The sequence below is a fragment of the Juglans regia genome, chromosome 11 (genome assembly GCF_001411555.2).
Source record: "Juglans regia cultivar Chandler chromosome 11, Walnut 2.0, whole genome shotgun sequence".
NCBI classification, from domain to species: domain Eukaryota; kingdom Viridiplantae; phylum Streptophyta; class Magnoliopsida; order Fagales; family Juglandaceae; genus Juglans; species Juglans regia.
Window position 1 is genome coordinate 1,132,445 of NC_049911.1, and position 10,394 is coordinate 1,142,838.

Here is a 10,394-nt window from a genome sequence, read left to right on the forward strand (position 1 = left end):
AGGAAAAGATAAACAAAACAAAACAAAAAAAAAAAAAACTAAAAACATTATATATATATTTAGTACTGCATGTCTCTCTGCCTTGAAAGTAATCTCTATAAAGAGGACTACAGGTTTAGCTCATTTTAAGCGCATTGCAAGCTCGGTATTGAAAGAAGTTGGCACCTTTAAGCATACTCAGGAGATCAGAGCGAGAGAGATGCCTCCACCACGGGGAGGGCCGGGAGGGCCTGGAGGGCCGGGATGCCCTGGCTGTGGTTGCTTTGATTTTCTCTGCGGTGGTATATGCCGCCTTTTATCATCCTGGTAATTAGTTTTCTTCTCTGTTGATGAGTTTGTCTTTTTTTTTTTTTTTTGGTTATTTCTCAAACCATCTAAGTACCTAAAAAAAAACAGCAGAAATAGACCAATATCAACGAGACTAGAACTTTGATCAAGAACACAAATAATTCTATCTTGTCTTTTCTCCTTTTTTTTTTTTTTTAAAAAAAAAAAAAAAAAAAAACAGCTTCTACGTGCTGTGCTGCTGCTGCATCTTTGAGAACTGCTGTGGACCCTTATTTGGTGGCCCTGGTGGTCCTGGTGGTGGCCATGGTGGTCCTGGTGGTGGCCATGGTGGTGGACCCCCAAGGTTCTGATGATCAGCTAATTCCCATTACCTTGTTGTAAATTATAATACCATGCATGAGGAGAGAATAAAAAGTTAAGCTGAGCTGATCTAATTATGTGGTTGTACTAGTTTTTTTTTTTTTTTTTTTTTATCAATGTATTCAGTATTCATCTCTGGTTGGTGGTTGGGAATGTGAGAAAAACAGTGCCAATACCAGTTAGTTTTGGGCTCTGGTTTGAGACTAAACTCAGTACACTCTGTTTATTGGCAATTATTTGGAGAAGTACACTGACCATATTGCTTGGAAATCATTTGCATTTTCCCTAGTTTTGTAGTAGTTTAATTCTTGGCAAAAAGGAAAAATAGAAAACTAAAACAGAGAAAGATTTGTGTTTTGTTCACTGTTTTGCATGTCAAGAAAAAATATACGTAATCTCTTATTATTCACATAATTTTTATATATTATTTTTTTTTAATTTTTTTTCTTTTATCAAATATTTAATATATAAATAATAAATAAATAAATTATATTAATTCAAAAAAATTTTAAAAATTTTAAAAAATATATAATATATAAAAATTAAAAAAATTGTGTAGGGTTACTCAATTCTTAAATTATAAAAAAATAATTTTAAATATCATATATAATTAATGCAGTTCAGCCACCACTGGTGGCAAAATTTATGGTGTAAACAGCAGTATATATCTGTCTTGGGATCACAACCAATTTTAAAGCTCATCTAAAACCATGTGCAATTCCTTAATTTTTTTAATATTTGGTTAAGGGAATTAAAGTAGATGGTATGCAGAACGTGCTTCTTCAAAACAATTAGGGCCCGTTTGGTCATAACACTCAATTATTATTTATTATTTTATAATTATTTTCACTTATTTATTATTTTATTATTATTTTTTTACTATTATTTACCAAATATTGAAAATTACCTCACTATCCAAACGCGATCTAAATTTTTACTCGCTGTTCCAAGATATATGCCCGGTGTGGTACTAGAAATGCAAGAATCCTGGCCATTAAGGCTCGTTTGAATGATGAGGTAAGATAGTTTTAGATGAGTCGAGTAAAATATTATTTTTTAATATTATTATTATTATTTTAAAATTAAAAAAATATAAATTATTTATTATATTTTGTTTAAGAATTTAAAAAAATCGTAATGACGAGATGAGTTTAAATGAGTTCAGAGTACTCAATCATCTTATTTTTAAAGGAAAATGCTAGTATGACTCAAATATGCCCACTCATATTGGAGGGGATAAAATATATCAAGCCCATAATGGGCCTCTAAGCTCATAATATCCAAGAGGAGGATTCATCTGGAAGGAATAAAGAGAGAAAGAATGAGGGGATAAAAGGCTAAAGAAGAAAAATGGTATTAGGAGAATAATGAATATGTGACGTAGAGAAGAGAATATGAGATATAAAACAAGGGAGGAGCAGAGGATAAAGAGGGCTTCTAGATGACTTTTAGGGCGGATGGACTTCGACTCCTCCCATAACTTCTTCAGCCCCACGACAAGAACTCCAACGACAAGATCTCCACTAGAAAATAGAGTTTCTATTTCTATTGTATAATGAGGATAAGAGATCATGAGAGATTGTAAAATAATCATATTATAGTGAATTTTTCCTTCTGCAAACTCCTGTTGATGTAAGCATTATGCCAAACCACGTACAGTCGTACCAGATCACCGTTGGGGGCTCTACACTATACCAATTAAGGCCCGAATAGACGCATCGCTATTTTTATGCGTTAACACTTAACACATTTTATTTTTTTAATAGTTAAGAAAATGACTATTAATTAATTTTTTTAAATGATAAAAGATGTTTAAAAATACTTAAAAGAAAAAGAAAAAGAAATTATTTACATTGGTATGCATATTTGAGGTGGATATTTAGTATGCAACCTAGCATTGTCTATTCTTAAATTCGTGCCTATTGTTCCTACTCCAATATAATCTTCGTATGTTTGGAAAAATATTATATTTATTTTTCGAACTTGGAAGTACCTATTCAAGAGACTTTCATGATAGAAAAATTATATTTATAATCCTCACTTAGAGACCGTATGTGCAAGCTATTTATTAAATAAAAAAAATATTATTTTAGAAGAAATAATTTTATAATTTTAAAAATAAAATTGACTAAACTTATATTACAATCCCTAAATAAAAATTATACCTGGCATTGTTCTCCATAACATGATCAAGTGAACCAATCCTAGTAATTACTACTGATTGCTAGAAGAGACGTGGGCTTTAAAGCCTATCACAAAACCTTACAACAGGTAGACCCTTTTCGGCCCAATAAGTAACCCAGCTCAGAAATTGTGATAATAGACTTCTAAACTTAACAAGGTGGCCTTCTCACGATTGAAGGAGTGTTATCGACTTTTCACTGTCTAATTATCGGACAGATAAGATGTTATAATGGTCACGTCTAACCACCAATTACTTCTTCCTATCCTTATGATTCAAAAAAAAAAAAAAAGATGGCCTTGTTAAAAGATTGTCATGCTTCGATGTTGTAACACAATTTTAGAGATTAAGGTTTCGTTTGATATAGAAACATTTTTATCTCATTTTATTTCATCTTATTATTATAATTTTTCTAAATTTATATATAAAATATAATAAACAATTTAAAATTTTCAAATCTTAAAACAATAATAATATTAAAAAATAATATTATAACAATATTTTATTCAATTTTCAATTTTTATCTAAAACAATCTCATCCCATCTTACTATCTAAACGGACCCTAAATTTTAATGAGTAATATTACATACAATCGTGGAATAAGTAAATGCCGTATAGTCATTTTGAAAAATAGTGAGGTCTACTATTAAAAAATTAATTTATTTTCATATGAATCTCATATTTATTCACTTTTTTTAAAATAACTGTACGGTACTTACACACTCACGACTGCAAATATTTTGTCTCAATCTTAATAGATAAAAGATATAATGTGTCGAATTTGATAGTTTAGACGCTAAAAAATATGAAATTTAAAATAAAAGCAAACAATAATATTCAAATTCTAAAGAACAAGTCATATATGTTCCAACTTGTTTAGGGTATTATTGAGAAGTTTATTCCATTAATAACTGGATTGAACACCAGCAAACAGATCAAAACTATTCATTTAAAAAAAAAAAAAAGATCAAAACTAATTTTAGATAGAAGATTATGCAAAAGTAAGCATACATATACATTCTGATTCAGACAAGACAAGTAGCAGATTTTGAGGACTTTATACTTTCTGAAACCTTTGATATTCTTAATTAAAACGTGTCAAGAGACTAGAAGTTGAAAGTTGAAGAGAAGCACCAACTATTCCTCAATCTTGACTACTTTATTATATTCCCAAAAAAAAAATAAAAATTGAAAAACCTAAAGCATCATCTTTTAAAATATCTCTGTCATGCGGATGCTGTGGAATCTGTCAAAGGAAAATATGGATAATTATAGGTTTATTATTTTTTATTATTTTTTTTAATTTTTTTTATTTAATAGTTAAGAAAGTGATTATTAGTGAAATTTTATATTTTTTTAATTTTTTTAATGATTAAAAATATTTACAAATAATAATAAAAATAAATAAAAATTTTAAATAATAAAGAAGCGTTAGTAAGTATTAATAGAATCACTTTGATATATTGTTAAAAAAAAAATTACTTTTATATATAGCAATCAATTCGATTCATCAGAATAAAATATTAATAGAATCTGACTCATCGACTTCACCTCACAAGTAAAAGCATCCCTGCACAAAATACAAAGAAAGCAATAAACAAACAACTAGAACTTAGGCATCATTTGGTTACACCACATTTGATTAAATGATGAAACGAGAAAAAATAAAAAATTTATAAATAGTAACGAGATAATTTATAAATAATAGTAAAATAATTTGAGTTAAGATATTTATTAAATTTTTGGAAAGGAAAAGAAAAAAAAAATTGAATAAAAATATTATAAAGTTAAACAATGGTTAGAATATAATTTTTATTTTGAAATTTAAAAAAGTTAAATAATTTTTGTATTTTCTTTATAAGTTTCAGAAAGTTCTAATGATTAGGTAATAATTAGATGAAAAAATTAAAAAATATTTACCTTTGAATACTTTTTGAATTCAAAATGAAATGAGATAAGATAGATTGAGACTATCTATAAAATTAAACGGGACCTTATAATGCAAACTTACCGTACTAGTCTCTATCACGTATACTTTTTCAATTAGTCAGCATGATAAACGGAAGTTGACAGGAATATTATCTTTCCAGAATATTATTATTCATGTCAGACTATTGTACATATTAGTTTACGCATCCTGTACTGTGTTAGTTTGTTTTTAATGTCGGCTGATACTGTTCTTATTTTTAGTGTCGGCTGGTATTGTTCATGTATTATTAGAATTATTGTATTGTACTATTCTAATACTTATATAAAGGAGTTTCTGAAGGAATAATGACATTCAGAATTCATGATCTGAAATCGATATAAAATATATTTTTAACTATTTTTTTTTTTTTTTTTTCATCACGTGAATATCTAGTTTTTATCAGATTGGGGGCAATGCAGCAGCAGTTGGAGAGCAGTTTTGAGGAGTACGTTGGGGTAATGTTCTTCAGCGGATGACTTGACGAGAAAGCAAAGGCATCCCAGTAGATAAATACTAAGAAGTAGGGTTCCTTAAACCATACAACATCTTCGCATGCCAGTCAGCAATTACCTTAATTGGCTGCTACTCATGCTATATGCCAGCTGAAACTACATTTCCTGCGATGTCATGATCATATGTAACCAAAATACATACGTACGTACCTGATCATGTAGCCAAAATACAATCACCATGACTATAAAATTATAAAAATTATATTTAAAAGGAATGTGCGAATATTACAAGCATTATCCATCAAATTATTATTCATTTACACGAATACAAACATAAGCTTATTTTATATCGATCGTGGGATGATTGATTGAGTATTGGAGTCAAGGCTGTGGAGTGTAGAGTAGCTTTCGCAATTGAGTCTTGCGTGTTTCAACACTACTTATCAGAACAGCACTACTGATCTTATTTGTTTAGATAAAACATATTATTCCTATTAAAATATTTGACTTTCTTGAACTGAGACCAACTAGTTTCTTAATTGGTCGGATCCAAATAAAAAACCTTAGGGGTGGATAGCGGGGGCCCGTATCTCGCTAGTCCGTCCCTGTCCGCCCTGCAGGATGAAGGACTAGCGGGGGGCAGGATGACCCTAGCAGGGCCCCGCCCCCCACTCTGCTTTACATATATAATTTTTTTTTATATTTATATATATATAAATAAATATATTATATATAGATATATATAAATTTATTAAAGACTTGAAATTCTATTAAGTTACACATTGTTTAAGTATGACAATTGTATTAGTTTTGCCTCTTATATAAAAGTTGACCTACGAGCTCCAAACAATCCAAAATATAATTTTAATAAACTTAAAATTTTTTTGTATTTATAAATTTAAATTATATTATAATTTAAATTTTAAAAAATATTTTTAGATCAAAAATTATTTTTTTAAACCTAATGGATTAGCCTGCAAGGGAAGCGGGCAGATGGAATTTTTGACCCCACCCCAGTTCCAAAAAATCCCTAAAAAACCTTACACCCCTGGCAGCGGCCGATAAGGACCAAGTTAGAGAGAGAGTGTGTGTAAACTGTAATATATGGAACAACCTATTATGGTACAATAATGTTATGAAAAATATATGGAAGTAGCAAAAGAGAATTATTGGAACGTACCAATTATAGAACATGCTAAAGAATCTTTATGGCCCTTACTACTATACATTAAATTCCATTCAATCCTCTATTAATTGATAATAATCCAAACATCATGATTGCATGTCCCAAATTGTTTTTATTTTGTAGCGAATCTTTTTTTTTTTTTTTGAAAAGAAAGCTTAAGAGCTTGTTCCATTAAATCAGATCTGAAATACATAGAGGAATATCCTCCATAGTAACAATTACATCAGAAATGAATAAAGCATCTTGTGCCAAAACATGAGCCATCACATTTCCACTTCTTTTGATATGAGTAACATTCCAAGATTCGAAATTACTAAGTTTCATCTTAGCTTCAGAGACGTACATGTCAAAGCTGGACAGTTGATCTTCCTCTTGCTTCAAAGCTTGGACTGTTTGAAGAGAATCTCCTTCGAAGATAGTCTTTGTTAAACCGAGATCCAGTGCAAAATTCACTGCTAAGAGAGCCCCAAAAGCTTCAGCCAGAGCAGGGAGGGGAAGGAGGCTTTGTTTTCTTCTCATGGTTGCTATTATTCTTCCTTCACAATCTCTAACTACTATGCCAATACCAACTTTAGCTCGGATTTTGTCCACAGCTGCATCTCAATTAAGCTTGTAAAAAAGAAAAGGAGGTGGTTGCCAAATAACTGAATTGCTGTTATCAGAGATAAGTCTACCAGGAATCTTAATCATGTTTTTAGTTCTCATATATCTATATTTATGTCTTGTTTATTTTTAGAAATGATATGAGATGAGACAAGACGAGATTAAAGTTATAAAATTAAATAAAATATTATTAGAATATATTTTTTAATATTATTTTTATTTTTAAATTTTAAAAAATTAAATTATTTATTTTATTTTATATAAAAATTTAAAAATATTATAATAATAAGACGATAGATTTTCAAAATTTTAATCTTAAAAACAAACCCGCCTAATTGATCATTTCAAGTTGCAAAAGTTCATTTTGCACACTCTTACCCATACTTTTTCAATGCCAGACAACTTGAGTGTTGTGAGCAATCTATTCATAGATCTTGACCCTCCTCTCATTACTATATAAGTATAGAACATGGAGTTGTTTTCCACGAATCGTTGTTCGTGTTTTGTTTAGATATTTTGACAACATTATATTTTGGCTCTCTCGAACATTGTTACACGTGTAGAATAGTAATACGATAAACAAATCGAAACGGTTCTACTTGAGATGTTTCAAATAGAAACTCAATTTGGTAATCTTATCATCATCAATAATTGTGCTTATATCATAATGAATTCTTTAAGTGGATAGAGTTTTATTTCAATTTTGATTGTAAAACTAAGAAAAATGAAAATGATTTGTGCTCGCGTATGATTTGTAAGTTCCGTACAGTATATTTGAAAAACTGTAGATCGCATTTTTGTTATAATTTTGTCATTTTGAAGTCTATAATTTTTAAACTATAAATGATACTTGCAGTCGTTAGTGTGCAAGTACCGTGCAGTCGTTTTGAAAAAAATGAATAAATATGGGACATGCATGAAAATTAATTAATTTTTTAATAGTAGACCTCACTCTTTTTTTTTTAAAGCGACATTTGTACATTCCACAGCTGTATGAAGCATTACTCTTTTTAAACAGATTGCATGAGACTTAGGGGTGGACGGTAAGGCCCGCACCCCACTGCCTCGCCCTGCATCTAGCCACCCTAGCAGGGCGGGCAGGGCCCAACACAGTCCTACACTTATATATTTTATTATATATATATATTTATACTATACATATTTATAAATATTTATTATTTATACTATATATAAATATAGTAATATGTATTAAATATAACTTTTACTTAATATTTTGTATAAATTGTATTGTAGTAGGGTAACCCTTTTATAGATTGCTAAATCAATGTAAGAGTATCACATTACTTAAGTGTGAGATTTGTATTGTAAACACAATTTATAAAAGGGTTACCCTACTACACTACAACTTACACAAAATATGCACCAATAAATTTAAAAACTACATAAAATTTTAAATTATAGCCATATTTATAAATTTACAATTTATAATTTGGGTCTAAAAATGTATTTTTGATCACTTTTAGACCCACAAATAATTTTTTGATCTAGTGGACTGTAGTCTATTATTAAAGTGAGCGAGAAACGGGACGGATTGAGAGTCCATCCTGCCCTTGGATTGCGGGGGCAGGGGCGGGGGCGGGAAGCACTCCTGATAAGACTTGCATGCTCTAAACTTGTATCTAGTATTATAATAAATATATATGTCATGATCAAATTTCAAGTCTCTTTATTTGCAAATGTTTCCTAAACATGGTCAAATATAATACAAATATTATGACAAGTAGTAAGAGTATTAACATTGATTTTTCTATATGCATATGTAAAATCACATATTTTAAAAATTAATTTTGCATATAAAAAAGAATTCTCACATTGTATAATGCTTTTTCATGGTGTCGTTGATTTCAGACTCGTTGATGAGCAACCAACAAAGAGAGAGGTCAAATTTTTTTTTGTTGGTGTTAGGATGTGGGGTTCTTTCGGATTCATTTCTTGGTGGAGAGAGAGAGAACAAGGAGAAAGTAATTTTGAGAGATAGAGTTTTTGTTGCACATAGAGAGATGAGAGATAAATAATTAGTAAAATAAAGTTTGGGAAGTGAATAATGCATTTTCAAATTTAGAGAATTACTATTTATAATTATGTAAATATTTGGAGATGTATAATTCAATATAATCAAATTTAAGGTCATATTATGTAAATATATAAATATATATGCAGATGAATAATCCAATATTTATAATCATATGCTCTAGAGATGTATCATATGTATAATCTTGAACACATTCTTAAAATTGGTCATAAAAATATGAAAAATATTATTTTGTTTACTCAATTTGTCTCTTCATTTTGACATCTCATGTGTTTTAATTTTTTTTCTTTATTTAATAGTTAAGTAAATGATTATTAATATATTGATATATTTATTTTATATTTTTTAAAAATATTTTAAAATGATAAAAAAAAATCGGTCAAATGTTAAAATATTATGAAAAATTCACTCTTAATTTATTAGAAATAATAAAATTGTAGTTTTTTTTTCAGGTAGGAATTAGTTGTAAATGTAGGGACAATTCTGTAGTTTTAACTGAGAAAAGGTCGACAAACTTTAATAGCGGTCAACATCAGAGGGTATCGGTTACTAGTCACGAGACGAGACTTGTGCAACTTCTCTGTGAACAAAATCATCGTATACAATAGGTTCAATCGTTACCGACCAATAACGTGTCTCCATGTCGGCATCAAATGTTTGTAACAAACTCACACTTAGAAATCATTGATTAGAATGTGATTAACCATTAACCACCCCATTCTTTGTTTAAGGAGAGAAATCATAAATTAGTAAAATGCAAATAACACCTATTTTTATATTTTTGTTTATTTAATTATTTAATTAAATAAGTATCTTTTTATAAATGGTCATTTAAAACTATTTATTATAAATAATATTAAAAAAATGATCTGTATAGTTTTATAATGTGTAAGTTTTGTACATTTTTTTTAAAAAAATAAAAAATTATAAGAGGTATATGAAAAAAATTACTTTTTAATAGATTACATTTTTTTTAAAAGAAATTTGTAAGATTTGTACATTTTAAAATTGTATCTAACATCACTTATAAGAAAAATTCTATAATACTGCTTTAAATATATTTATACTGCTCACTTTATTCCATTAACGTATAATGCCATGTGACTTATTAAAAAAATTAAAAATACAAATATAAAACGGATAAAGAAAATTTAAGATTTCAATATTACTTTTTTTGTTTTTGTTTTTTTTTAACATTATTTTAATTTAAATATATATTTTTTATTTTTTTTTAATAAGTTACGTGGCACCACACGTCAATAGAGCAAAATGAAAGGTATAACTAAAGCTGCATTATAGA

At 28.7% G+C, this 10,394-nt stretch overlaps 1 long non-coding RNA gene across 1 annotated transcript; it reads left to right on the plus strand.

Moving 5' to 3' along the window:
• Positions 1–921, plus strand: LOC109009286. Its single transcript, XR_001999023.2, has 2 exons — positions 1–306; positions 509–921. It is a non-coding gene; the product is annotated as an uncharacterized LOC109009286 (long non-coding RNA).
• The last annotated feature ends 9,473 nt before the right edge of the window (positions 922–10,394 follow it).